Below are 15,342 nucleotides of genomic sequence, written 5' to 3'. Positions count from 1 at the left end.
GCTGAGCGCGGTAGTGTGCGCCTGTAGACTCAGTTACTCAGGAGGCTGAGGCAGAAGAATCCTTCGAACCCAGGAGGCTGAGATAGCACCACTGCACTCCAGCCTGGGTGACAGAGTGAGGCTCTATCTCAAAAAAAAAAAAAAAAAAAAACAGAACTTTCCTTTGACCTCAATTATCTGGCTACTGTAAAAAAAAAAAAAAAAAAAAAAAAATACATTCCTAAATTATAATTCTCTAAATTTGTCCTTTCATTTCTCAGGGCAGAAACAGCCTATGCATTTCATCATCTAAAAGTTCATACAAAATAATGAAATACAGCATTCTGAACAAATTTTACTTAAACTGAGAGCATTACATTTCTCATTATATAAATGTGTTCTGAGGAATATTTTAAATTTTATAGTATTTTAGTATAAAATTAAATTATTATTGATAATTATTTAGTGTTATAATCTCAATAGCTATATTAATTATTGGTATAGAAAAGCCTCCAAATTAATTCTGGCAAAATTAATCATTTTTCAAACTATTCAAAATCAAGATAATAACCACATGGTACAAATACAGGAAAAAAAAAGATAATTTATTTTGCTACTGCCTGCTAGTATCATGCAATAATACCTATGAAAAAATTCACAATATCTGCTGTATACCTACCATCTATGAACACTATTTTAAAATCACAGTTACTTTCATTTAAATGCTATGCCTAAAAGTTGAAAATATCACAGATGGCATTAGGATTCAGACTTCACATGTTCAAGATTATTTGAAACTTCTAGAAACCACTATAGAGATAACTCAGCTTTGAAATAAAATTTCTAGTTTGTATCAGCCACACCCAATGTGTGACTTAATTAATTGTTCTAGAAGGTACAATTTTGGTGTCAGGCCAAATAAATTAGCATGCCATTAAGAAAAGTCTGATTCTCCTCCCCAGGTTAGCATCATATACCCAGGTGGGCAAACAACAAGAAGCAGCTAGTTTTGGAAAAATGGTTGTGATTGTCAAATGCTTTTGCCACCACTTGCTTGGTTCCCTGCATTCATATTCTGTCTCTCATCAGTACCTGGGGCTGCCTGGTCCCCTCATCGAAACTCAGCTCTATTCTCTAGGTTATATGACTAATTGATCCTTCATCAGAGAACACTGAAAGAATCTCAATTTAGAACTCAATAACAACTAGGGAGTCTGCTCAACTCTGGCCTGTGTTTGGTCTTTTGCCCTAGTTTTGACGTTCAGTCTTTCAATCAAGACGCCCATCTTTCATCTCTGTCCTGACAAATGATTCCTGTCTCGTTCTTCTGCACCTGATTGTCTGCTTGGATGCATGACTGGGAAGCCAGTCTCTCTGAAGGTGGAACACAACTTTGTCCTTGTGCTTGGTAGAAGTGAAGTCTCTCAGATGTTTAAAAAATGGTGCACACACGCAATTCCAAAGGAGTTTTTAAATTGTGATATTCTTTAAATGTTTACTTTGAATAAACTGATGCTTTTACATGCAAAAAGTTCAACACAATGTGTGTTAGTCACAAGAAAATTTAGAATTAGTTTCTAAAATAAATTCAAAATGCATTACAAGAAATGTAGCAGGAATGGGACAGCAGGAATGGGACTCTGATATAAAATGATACAACCAGTAACTCTACACTCTGATCACCTATGCTTGTGTGTGTTCTCTCTTTAAATTTTTTTCATCTGCTCATGTATTTTCTATGCATGTATTCTCATTGGGAGATGTACTGGATGATGTTCCTTAGTCCCTGCAAATCCACTCATCACCCCTCTACCCTGCTCCGTGCTGAGGCTGACTTGTAGAAACAGCTCACCATGCTCCCTTGCCCATGGCTTCCTGTTGAGTTTGCCAGTGCAGAACAGTAGCAGGAGGTTGGGGGCTAGTGAGACTGGGTCAGAAATATATGCCCCTAGCTCTAACCTAGCTAGGTCACCATGGACTGTCTGCCTCTCTCAACCTACACTCAGAGCTCATACAGGGTTTCTTCTCCACACAGCCTCTGTCTCCAAGTTTTGCTTATAGCTCTCCCCTGCAACTCTTCAGATCTGTGGATGGTAACAGCTCTGCCACTGTTCTACCTCCAGGGAAATGCACTATCCCTTGCAGTATCTCTATATGTGGTCAACACCTTAATAATAGTCCCTTCCTTAGGCTCTCCAAAAATTACTCAATTTGACAATGCCGTTTATCTCCTGATACAACTCTGACTGATACAAGAGATAAAGCAAAAATTCTAAACTTAAGAGTCTACATAAATGTAAGATCAAATTACCTTCCTGGCTTTGTTCCCATAGCCCTGGGTTTCCATTCCTCATGTCCTAAAACTGGAGTGCCGGCTCTGACCTAGGCTTGTGGCTAATTACTTCCAAGCTAGAACTCCCAGTTTCAACTTCAGCGAGTTTTGTGCTTCTGGTGCCTCCTTTACCAGGCTTTGCTGCAGTCAGTGCACCACTGTAACATATGTCATCCTTCAACTGCATGACCATCTACCATTATTTGTCCACATGCCCTTAATATACCTGCCTGGCTAGACCTTCTCCCACCTCTGGAAGCACTTTGCTCTGCATGGACCTGCTGCAGCCTAGTAGAATATATCTCTGCTTTGTCTTTCCATCCTATTGAATCAAATACTGCGAGTCTCATCCACATCTCCATAGATTCTATTTTAGAGACTTGGTGTAGAAACAGTTCATTTGTTCCCTTTCACAATTACTATGACATCTTTTCTTCATGCATAAAAGTTACAGTGGAATATGCATGTGTTCACCATTCACTTTCAGACATGTGGTTCACTATGCATTCTCTTACTTGCCTCCCCTATTATGGGGTATCCATAGCTCTCCTTTCAAGCCTCTACTTTACTAAATAAACATTCAGTATAAAGTCCTATACAAAAGTCAATATGGCTCTGGGGCCTTGATCAGTAGCTACCGTTACGACTGATAAGAATCCAGGAACACACTTGTGATGCTGGTAGATATTTAGGAGAAATGGGCATTCTGAATGCACCACCATGTGGTTGGGCCATACTGATTCATTTTATAACAGGTGAAGCAAGAAAGCTACTCAGAATTGTTTTGTTTCTGCACAGAGTCTACCATCTGCTTTGCTGTTCTCTATTAAAGCTCTTAGAATTTCAGAAAAAAAGATTTGTAGTTAGCTTGAGTGGCACTTAACTTTAAATTGTTTTAGGAAAAGCATAGAAACTTTGCACCCTCGGAAGGGATGGAATGAAAGCAAAACATGTTGGGGGTTTTATACCAAGTTGATAATATAACTGAACCCCTTGAAGAGACGGATCAAGAACTTGTTTTCTACCAACACTGACCTGGATGGTTTTATCTAGTCTCGTGGATTAACTACAGGCTCATGAATCCCAAATTCAAATCTTCAGCGCAGACCTCTTGCTGACCTCAAGACTCACTACCGAAGTGCCTCCTCTGCAACTCCACGCAGACGTCCACCACATATCTCACACTGATATCCAAACCTGAGATAATGCTCCCCTACCCTCCATCTGTTTCTCCCGAAATCTTTCCTGCCTCACTAAATAACACTTCCATTCTTCCAGGTATACAGGTAAAAGAAATCTGGATTACTCTCTTTCACATCCAACCTCTTAGCACATTCTAACAGCTCTCCTTTCTAAATATCTAAAATGAAACCACCACTGGCCATCTCTACCCCTACAACCCTGGTCCAAGCAGCAGCATGTCTTGCCCAGATGAACACAGTCTTCGACCTATGGCTGCCCTGCTTTCACATCTGCCCCTACATTGATTCTATGCAGAGCAGATAGATGTTTGAAGAAGGTGAGTCAGATCATGTCACTCCTCCGCTCAACCCTCTGTAGTGGTTTTCCAATTCACACAGTATAATATTTAAATTCTTTACCAAGGGCTTATATGAGACTTGATCTCTTCCAGCCACAGGGTCATCCATGCTATTCCTTAAAAGCACTCCTACTTCAGGAACTTCGCAATGATTGCTGGAAACACTCTTCCCCTGACATCTGCCTGTCTTGGTCAATCATTTCCTTAAGATCTCAGCTGAGATGTAACTTAGAGAGGCCTTTTCCTGCTCATTCTATAAAATAGTGTCTCACGCATATCACTCCTTATCTTGCTTTATTTTTTCTGATATAATCTAATATATTTTTGGTTTATTATCTGTCTTCTCTCAGAGAATGTAAGCACCTTGAGGGTAACAATTTTGTATCCTCAGCACCTTCAACAGTGCCTGATATAGAACAGGCACTCCTTATATATTTGTTGATTGACTAAATGAATGAATGATGTGCTCTTTTGTTCCCAGTCTTCCTCCTAATGGAACTCTAAGTATTTATTTATTCTAGCACATCAGCTGGAACATATCAGACCTTGATCCAGGCATTCACAATGCCCCAAGAGTGTGAAATATGGAGTTAATCATCCTTTAAATATTGGCACTGCCTCATGGGCATTTTATCATTCCTTACACCAAGAATGCTGGAAAATCCAGATTGAGTGATTACAATGTTCTCCTAAGGAGCCATTTGCTGTTCATTAAATTCTTTAAAAAACAGCATCTATGGAACAAAGACTGATGCAGTGTAGAGATACATTATCCTGAACAGCTTAAGATGGCTTCCAGGAATAGGCTGTACTATGTAATAGCACAATAACCTGTCCCTTTCTCATTAAAAGGGGATCGAGAGTGCAACTGACACCACATATTAATTTTTAAAGCTCTTTCATGAAGTTGTTCTCTTAGGCTCCAACTGTGGACTTCAAAAGCAAATACAAGATTCTAAAAGAGAATTTCTAATATCTCAGCAAATAATCAAAATATCCCATGCTTTCTAAATGTGGAATTAGAAAATGAGGTAGAGGAAAACAGGGAAGAAATTGCTCCAGAGAAAATAGCACGTGAATTTTAGACAAATCTTTACTTTTTAAGAATTAATGAACTAAAAGATTAGGGACAGAGCAAATATCTTATCGTATTTGTTATGTGTCGGGTAGATAAAGTGTTTGACTCTGAGGAGGCACTGAATATTTGGTATTCTTTAATCTCCATAAAATCAGTTAAGATGATAGACTTTGATGTCACATACACATGGGGTTAATCTGGGCTGTTAGTAATTAGTTGTGAGACTTGACCAGCTGCTTAGCCTCTTTGATCTGTCATTCTCCTATCCAGAAAGTAGGGGTAATAATACTCTCCACAATGGAAGGATTAAGGAAAATAAACAAAAGTATGTGTGTAGTGTGGTGTCTAGCACATACATAATACTAACAGTAGATAAAGTAGCATGTGTTACAGGAGGAGAATGAGAAGGAATAGAGGGGATGTCCGATGTGTTCAGTAATTACTCTTCCATTCCTTCCAGTCTCCACTCAACTGTCTATGGTATGTGATTTGAAGAGTTGCTGACAAAGTGAAAGGCTTTGGACTCTTGTTTCTTATGCAATATGGAGGGAAAATTATTTTCCTCTATTTGTCAACTGATTCACCATCTGACTTCACTCTGAACTTAGCATCCCTTCCAGAGTTTGATAATGCCACTCTTCCCCTGGGAGCACACACTCACCTTCTTAGAATTAAGGTGGATACATCCCTTGGTCGTTCCTCTACTCCTGCCAGATCCCCCCCTTGCATTAGATTGGCTCTTGTACCCTTGATACTCCATTCCAAGCACGTCAGCTGCTTCTCCCCTGCACTCTGTGTTCCAGTTACAGAAGAACCCGCACCACTCCCTGAAGAAAGAGGCCAGGACATTTTACAGCTCATGACACTTGAATGTGCTGATCCCTCTCTGTGTATCAGATCTATTCTTCAGGATCACCTCCCTGCAAAGATCCTGCTGTCCACCCCCACAAACCATAAGAAGATAATTTCTGATTCCTTTACATCATCTGTATGCCTTATTATAACTTCATTATGACTTTAAGAAACTATATTGCAATGATTGATTCATATGGAGCAGAGGATTAGGGTCAGACAGACATAATTTCTAATTTCAACTCCTCACTTACTATATGACCTTGAGGATGTTATTTAATGCCCTTAATTCTCAATTTTCTTGCCTGTAAAATAGAAATAATAATATACCTCAGAGGATTATTATCAGAGTTCAATGAGATTTTGGAAATTAATGTGTTGCCAATGCTTGCCACATACTAAGTGTTTTAATGCACAGTGCCTGGCACATAGAACTAAGTCATTCAACCAAAATATATCTGTACAACAGTTGTTATATGTTGGGCTTTGTGTTAGAAGCTTGCAATTCAACAGGAGAAGTAAGACCCAGTTCCAACACTCAAGCTCAGAGACTTGTTGGGGTGGGTTAGGGAGTGTTGGTTCAGGGATAGATATGGCAGAGCAGAGCATGAAGTAGGTGGATGGAAAAGGAAACCTGCAATCATGACACAGTGTAGTAGGTGGTACGATGGAGTGGGATTACATGTGAGTGCACCCATTCACCTCTTGGAGGGGCAAAAAGTCTTTACAGAGGCTTTAGAATCCAAGCTGAGACCAGAAAGGTGAATGGGAATTAGCCATACAATGTTGCTAATAGAGGTGGTAAAGTTAGTGAGTGGGATGGTGCCAGGGAAGGCAGAGCACGGGGGACATTCTTGGCAGGCAATGTGCAGGGCTATGGAAACAAAATAGACCATACTTAAGTTTAAAGAGCCAACAACATTTCAGAGCCAACTCTGTTTCAGCTAGAGACAATGAAGATAACCAATAAATATTGAATTAATTAATTAGCTAAGTAATTGATTAACTGGATTCTTCACCCTTCCTACTCTTGCGAAGCTCTTACAGTGCTTTTCAGCTACTTGCCACATGCATTTGAAGACTTGTTCACATCCAGGATAATAGAGTGATTAAGAACAAGGGCTCTGGATTCAAGCTGCCTAGGTCCAACCTCATCTCTGCTACTTACTAGCTGTGGGACTTGAGTTACTTATCTCTAGCTTCTTCTCTTGTGAAACACAGAGAAAAACAGTTGACTCTTTACAGATGGTTACATGGATTTAGTTAATAGTATGGTAGAAGGAACACACCAATTATTCAATAAATGTTAATAACACGACATGTATTTATTCGTAGGTTTTTCCTCTGTGCACTTCTTGTCTCATGACCAGACTGCAAGCTCCTTAGGGTCAACATCACAGTCTCAAACATGTTCCTGATAGAACAGGGAAGTGCTGTTCAAAGATGCTCAATAAATATGTACTGCCAGTTCTATTAGTACAGGCAGTGTAGCATTGTGCTTAAGAGTGTGAAAACTGGAGCCAGATCTGCCTGAGCATAGATTTGTAGTTCTGCCATCTTCTGCTTCTGTGGTCTTGGGAAAGTTACTTAACCTCTCATTTTCCCAGTTTTCTTATTTATAAAATGGGGATAATCATAGTAATGACCTCATTGGTTTGTTAGAAGCATTCAACAGGTTAACATATAAAACTCTTAGACCAGGGCTGGTATTTAAGAGCTGGTATTATTATTACATTGTTTGTATTTGTAGCATTAGAACAGGAAATCAGGAATGGAGATGGTAATGCAAGATGTCTAATGAGGTAGCCAACCTAGAGCTATAATGGTATAGAAACGTGTAATTATGTAAAATCACCTGCACATACGCACAAAGATATATTCCAAGCTCATTATATTAAAAGTAACAGTGTCTAATGTAACAGGCCATTCCCTCTGCCCTGTATCTGATTTTTGTCATATTGATCTTGAGTCCAACAGAATCTTGGCTTTAGTCGAGCCCAAGTAAGACACTGGCGTGCTTTCCAGAAATAAGAAGCCAAACAACAAAAGTCTGCATTTTAATACCCTGATACCAATAAATGCCTATAATTATGGCTTTAAAAATTTAGATATTAATGATTGACCCAATCCTAACAGACTCAATGCAATTTGAACCATCAAAGTCAGTTCTAAAGCTGGATCAAATCCACTTACCCATCCCTGATTTAGAGCTTATGGATTTTATTCTTCTAAGGATCTGTAATCCAAATATCTCATTTGAGGCTCATGAGGGAAGATGCAATAAAGTGTGCAGAATGCCAGGAATTCAAACGGGAAAATTCCTGACTCCTTAATTAAAGTTGCAGGGATAATGCTTCCTGCATGAATCAGATTCATAAAAGTATAATAACAACTACAGATTTATAGCTGGACAATGGATATATGTCATGCTCTGAGATACAGCTGAGAACAGAGTTTGTTAAAGCTGAGTTATGGCAAATGCCTTCAACTGAAAAAATGTATGCATAAAATATTAGCTATGATACACACTTCGAATACTCTGCAGTATAGTAAAGACAGTTTCTTTTAAAGCTTATAAATTAAGACTGCTTTCTTTCAAGTGAATTACAATTATCGATTTCTTTTTTAAAGTGGGTGAGCATTTATCTCATGACTATTTCCTATAAAAAGGATATGTCTTTAACCTTAACATTTTCCTAGGTAATGTTCTCTAGTTCTTGGACTACAGGCACACAGCTTCTATAAAAATGAGAAATATATCTCAGCCATTACAACTGGTAATTATTATGTTAGCCACCAAGTGCTTCTAGGTATTCTTTGATTCAGTGGGCAGGTTTACAAGTGTTCAGAGCATCTTTTATTTTCCTGTCATATTATTTTAAGAAAATCCAGGTAGCAATTGCCTAGGCCGTAAATATTCCTTGGACACCCAAGGAATATTTGGGTAAAGTATGAAGACATACTTTATTTTCCTCCAAGCTAGGAAATGAAAGAAGAAAAAATTTGAAAGCATTTGAAGGTACAATTTTCATTAGGAAACTTGGGGATTTGAGCTCATAACTCACATCTCCAGGAAAGGGAGGCTGTTGGGTGGAATAAGCAACCCCCTAGGCCTGCATGGGATTCTGTCACTTAGCTGGCAGATGATGGAGTGAGTTTCAGTTTGGCCATTTGTCAGATTTACAATAATATTTAGCCTTTGTAAATTACCAGCTCCCAAGATCATGTCTCTAGTTTTTGGTTTTTTCTTCCCTGAAACTTGGCTTTGAGTCCTACCAGTCTACTGACTTATTACTGAATTTATCCAAAACTCATCAGCTTTTGCTTCATCACCCCCTGGCCACAGCATGATTCATTAAAGCTTCTTAATTACCCCCTTAAAAATATATACCCCTCTGTGTGTATGTATCTACATATACACACGTATACACATGTACTTCATGCTGTTTATTAAAGGATACTCTCTAATAATTAGACTTTAAAATTTTTTTTTATTTAAAAGTTGTTACTCTTTGGATTTATTTGAGATTCCCATTCTGTTTACTCAGAAACTCAGAAAAAAATTAAAATTTATTAAAGGAAATAAAATTCATTGATCACCACTTTTCTCTGTTTACTTCTTTAATATAGATTTTTCCTTCCTTTATCTAAATGTAAGAATAATGTACATGTTTGTGGCAAAGTTTGAAACTATAGAACAGATAAAAAATAAAATATAAAATTATTCCTAAATTAGTACCCTGAGATGATCACCATTAATATTTTGATATTTTCTTTTAGCACTTTTCTATGTGCCTTCTAAGAGCATTAGGATTATAATGCCTATAGGCAACTTTGGATACTCTTGTTAAAACATAATATTGTATCTAAGAATTTCTCCATTACCATGTTCTTTGAAAATCTAATTTTTCATGGCTGTATAATACAGTCTAATATGAATATACTCTAATGAATTTAACCATTTCTATCTTGTTTTACTTTAAGATGTATTTAATTTTTCCTTCTTATGCCTAAATCCTTTTTCCACCTCTGGTTATTTACTCAAAGTTTCTATAAGCCCAAATACTGTGTCAAAAGATATTTTAGAAGCCTATATAATTCATATTATGTGGCAGATACTGTTAACTTTAATAATATTGGTTTATTTTATCCTTATAAGAGATCAGTACTATTATAGGTTATTGTAAATTATTTTACAGATGAGAAAGTTGGGGCAGTGAGATTAAGTAACATCCTAAAATCACACATGAGTATGTGATGGAATTGAGATTTGAATTCAAGTACATGCTCCTAACTAGTATTCCAAGCTGTCTCTTGAGAAAAGTTGCTGGGCTTTTGATAAATATTGTCAAATTTTATAAAGATCATACAACACACATGGGAGAGGACTTATTTCACCTAACATCACTTTTCGTTTGCCAACAAAGAATATTATTGTGTTTCATATCTGTCCCCAATTTGTAGATCTTAAATTGGTGTTTATTCAATTCAGCCATTTTATTCTAAAATATGCTCTTTGGGAAAATAGTACTATGAACACAGTTGGAGTTCAACCAGTATTTGTTGGTTGGTTGATTAATTGAAAGATTGAGAAAAGGGAAGAGTTAATTTGAGTCAGATCAATAAATATTGATTCCGTCTATTTGAATATAGACTAGCAGGCCTGAGAGCCAGGTGGCTACCTGAGCTATTACAAGCAAGGCAAATATCTGTATATTCAGGAAAACTCAAGCAGCCATGCTTGTGTTCAGTGGAGTTCCTTTTCTAACTTAGATACAAGCTGACAGATGCTCCCTCAAGATACTTACGGCTCCTGAAGGGTCAGACAGAAAGCAATTAACAAATAATGCAAAATTGTATTCAGTCATGAGCTAAATGAAACACAAATGTTATAGTAGATCTGAGAGGAGAAAAAGCTCCCAAAAGTAACCTGAGCTGAACCCCAACAAATACTGTGAGACTAGCCTTGTATAACTGTATTAAATTAGTTGAGCACTCCATCTGAGCAATGGTGAGCCCACTCTTTTGGATGAAATCCTAATATGGGAAAATAGAGATATATTCAAATGGCAACATTGTTAACCGCCTTTTATTTTTAAGCAAGAAATACCATATCTACAACTGTACCTAGTCATTTTCTTTTCCACTATCATAATTTTATTTTATGTCAGTAATGTAGAAACTACATAAGTAGCCTGAACTATAGTATGATTATATGCTGTGCTTTTGAACATATTTTGAGTCAGAATAGATAGATTGATGCCATGTGCATCAGCTAATCATGAAAGGTCGCTTTTCTAGTTGCCCTTTGTAATGAAGTATTCTTTAAATTAGAGATTATTTTTCATTGCACAGGCTATTAACAGTAGCTTTATACAGAACTACTTCTTATGTTTGTGGGAACGTGAGATTACTTTTAGACACTTTTCTTGAGTGCAAATATTGCAGCCTTTTAAATACTATACTACTTCTTAATTATGTTTTGTAGTTGCTAAGAGAAACATAATTATAGAATCAGTAAAAAATTTTTAAGTATTAAGATACAAACAAATCCATTTCTTCCACTAGACACCAAAAGCACAATGCCTAGGGCCTATAAAATTTTCAAAACACACATGCACACAAAGCAACAAAAAAAGTATCTGCTTTAAAATTGGAAAAGAAAATTGCAAAATAGGAATTAGTAAATGCTACTATTAAATCTACAGAAGGTATCATTTTTAAGTATTCAAAGACAAATCTTAAGACAGTTATATATAAATTAAAATGTTTCATTTCCCTTATGAAAATGTATTTGATATGATGCGGGCCTCCAGAAGTATGAGAGCCTAAGGCTTGCAAAGATCTTAAAATGGCCTGGAGTTTAAGGAGGTAAATCTGTCTGATGAAGTTGTTTTCAAACACTGCTTTATTAAACATGGTTTTCATTTCTCCATTAAGTAACATACTAAGGTACACTTACAGTATCAACAGGTATTATCAAATTCCTACATCTGTCTACAGCCTTGATTAATAAAGGTCCGTTGCTTCAGGTATTTGCTTCTACTTAAGATGTTTGCTTTATGGTTTCCTCTATTTTAGCCACTGCTTATTTTTCATTGAGTATACAGTTGCAATCTGGTTTTTGCTCAGACCCCGAAAGAAACTAATCACTGCTCCTCTCCAGTAGCCATCCAGCTTGTGGAACTTTGTTATGGCAGTCCTATCAAACTTATACATTTTTCTCTAGGTTGAAATTCCAAATTCCAGCAAGAAGGAAACGGATCTATCCTGATTCAGATGCCTTTAATCAACCGTGATCACACGGGCAAAATTATAACTTCTGCAGACCAAGTGTATATATGAGAGAAAGGGATGTCTTTCCTTGATCCCTAGAAAATTGAGCCAGAGGAAATAACTAAGAGCTGATGCTTTATTTCCGAAGTATAAAACCACGGCAGCGAGGGTGAGGACAACGTAGGGCTACCATACATCCCCATTTGCTTTAGTCCTGGTTTACAGCTGGTTGTCCTGGTGGGTTGCTGCGAGGTGATGAGCAAATTCATCCATGGAAGAGGAAGGCCTTATGATCTCCCATGAGGAGACACAGGGTGATACTCCACAAATGGGGCAACATCCTTTCCTTCAAGAAAGACTATGCGATGTCAAGTGACCCAGGGGTCCACAGGACTAGGGCTCAGGGTCCCACATACATAGTTTTGTTTTTGTTTTTGTCTTTCATTTGGCTTAAGAATTTCTATGTAATGCTAGGTTTCAAAGGCATCTAGTTTGGGGTTTACCGACAAATGTAAGTTTTATAGTTATGCTTTTATTTTAATGTGTATTACAAAAAATAGCATTACATATGCAAAATAAATGTATCTAATAAGAAATAAATGAATTATTTAAAGAAAGAGATTCAGTAAATAATAGTACAGAGAGCACTGCTGCAAACATTGTGGGGGTGGTTCAAAAAAGTTCATTCATAAATCTGCAAGCAACGTGGGAGACTGGCCATGGGCAGTGGTTCAGCCTGGCCTCGAACAGCTCCAATGACTAGGTTCTTGTGCGTCCCTTCTCCTTGTGCCTCAGCCGGGTCTTTCCTCTTCTTCCTCCTTGCTTTTTCCCACTAGTCCTGACTAAATCCTGTGGCGTCACATAGAATTACTCTGTTGCTCCTGCTTCATATCTGTCCTTCCTATATTTGAAGACAATCACAGCCTTCTTCAAACCCTCTTTTTCTCAGGTCTAACTATCCTGTGGCCCTTCCTCATTGAGAATCTTTTCTCTTGTCTGTCATTTTCTGAATAAAGAGAGAGGATGCCCAAATGTCAAGATCAAAGATTTCTCGTGCAACCCACTTGTGTAGAACCCCAAGAGACTAATGAGTCTCAGCGTTTAACATTACTGAAGTATTTAAAATTCTTGCATAAAAATTATTTCATTTGATCCTCTCGAGTTACAGATGAAAGATGGGCAGGTGATGTTAGCCCTATTTATTAGACCAGAAAACTGAGGGATTAAAATATTAGTGATTTTACTTTAATTAGAAGACAACATTCTTGAGCATAAGACAGAGTCTCCACACACATCTGTTGCTTTTTTTTCCTGCTAATCTATTTATATAGTCTCTGCTGTCATAAAATTCACAGTACAAAATATAAGATAGGGCAGATAGATCCTAAGATAATGGAGAAGAAGAAGAAAAGAAGTAAAGTGAAAATTAGAAGAGAATATATAAGGCATATTGAGTGGGCTGGTAGGCAAAGCAGAGGGAAATGGGTATAAAAGAGAAATAACATTTTATTTGAGTATTTTATAATGGATTGTCTTTCTTCATATTGGCTGTTGAACTTGATTTCCCTAAAGCAAGGGCCTGCTGCTTTCGTGGTACTAGGGAAGCCTCTCGGAAAATGCATATTTTCCCCAGAAGGACCAGCCTCAGGTTTGATCATTTGCTAGAAGGATTTACATGACTCAGCATATAGTTGTACCCATAGCTAAGAGCTGTTACAGTGAAAGGATATAAAGCAAAATCAACAAAAGGCAAAAGTGTGTCCTACAAAGTCTGAAGGAAACCAGATGCCAGCTTTGAAGGAGCCTATCCTGGTGGAGTCACACAGGACGTGCTTAATTCCTCCAGCAACGATTGTTACAACATGCCTGAACTGTCTACCAGGAAGCTCGCCAGAGACTCATGCCCAAGGTTTTTATTGGGAGATGGGTCACTTAAGAATTCATTGCCTAGCATGTACCCAATGCAGAATCCCAGAAGGAAAGCAGGTGTTCAGCATGAATGAAACTGTACAAACAGTTCAGGCACACCGAGCCATTTTTGTCAGTGAGGGGCCATTGATATCAGTGCAGGAAACTGTTTACTCAAGTTTCCAGATGCGAGTCAAGGGCCAATCTAAGGACAGCAGTCTCAGGCCTGCTTTATTAACTTTTCTGCACACACAGTAAATGCTCCATCAACCCAAAAGCTTCACTATACTCTCAAGTTGATTACAAAGAATTTATTTTTTTCTCTTGGGAGAAGGGAGTCCAGACTGTCCTAATATAGAAATACAAGTCATCAGAAATATACTGGGATAGTAGATAGAGGAAAATGAGTGATACTAAGTAAATAATGAGTAAACCCATGTGATGGATTCACAAATCTATAGTTTCCTCAATGATCCTTAAAGAATGTTATTTCCCAATCCCACATAACAGCTAGTGCTTGCAACTGAGATATTTCTGCCCCTTAAATCTAACCTAAATCTTTCCTTCTTATTGAACTAGGTCTTTCCATTCCCTGTGGAAGTTCAATTGGTGACAGCATTACAGATCATCAGGATCTATGATGACATCTATACTGGGGTGTATCCCTAAGAAGAGAACATTTGATCCTTACATTTCAAGAGTTTTTAAACTTCTACACATAGAAAATAAACATAATAGATTCAGAATACTTGAGGAAAGTGTGCCAAAATCCAGTTTCTTTCAGAGAAAAGTTAGGCACCGATTAGCTGTGTCTCCTTGAGCAATTAAACCTTCAAGCCATTCTGGCCAACATAGTGAAACCTCATCTCTACTAAAACAAATACAAAAAAATTAGCCTGGCATGGTGGTACATGCTTGTAGTCCCAGCTACTCAGGAGGCTGAGACAGGAGAATTGTTTGAACCCGGGAGGCAGAGGTTGCAGTGAGCCAAGATCACGCCACTGCACTCCAGCCTGGGTGACAGAGCGAGACTCCATCTCAAAAAAAAAAAAAAAAAATCTCCTAGCCTCAGTTTTCTTATCTGTAAAATGAGAGGATCAAACTACGTGCCCTCCAAGATTTCTTCTGACTGAAAAACTCTCTGAGTCAATGGGTTTTTATGATTCTGTCATGTAAACTGCCATTGGCATTGTTTACAAGTCATAATGCCTTTGATTCAAATGTCTTTCCACCCATTCAGATCTAGGGATAGGAAGGACAGAGGGGCAGAGAGCTTGGGGTGAAGTTGGGGAGCAATTGCTTCAAAATAAAAAGTTGTGGGAACTCAAAGAATATCTAAGTAAAACAGGAGTCCTCCAAATATCCTCCCACTCAGAA

General features: G+C 37.8%; 1 long non-coding RNA gene across 1 annotated transcript in view; it reads right to left on the bottom strand.

Moving 5' to 3' along the window:
* Positions 1-15,342, bottom strand: part of LOC103891380 (uncharacterized) — a 102,425-nt gene that overhangs the window by 57,066 nt on the left and 30,017 nt on the right. The gene's annotated exons all lie outside the window — the stretch shown is intronic.

Source organism: Pongo abelii, chromosome 7 (assembly GCF_028885655.2).
Source record: "Pongo abelii isolate AG06213 chromosome 7, NHGRI_mPonAbe1-v2.0_pri, whole genome shotgun sequence".
NCBI classification, from domain to species: Eukaryota; Metazoa; Chordata; class Mammalia; order Primates; family Hominidae; genus Pongo; species Pongo abelii.
The sequence above is the reverse complement of the archived record's forward strand: the minus strand, read 5'-3'. Positions and strand labels throughout refer to the sequence as shown.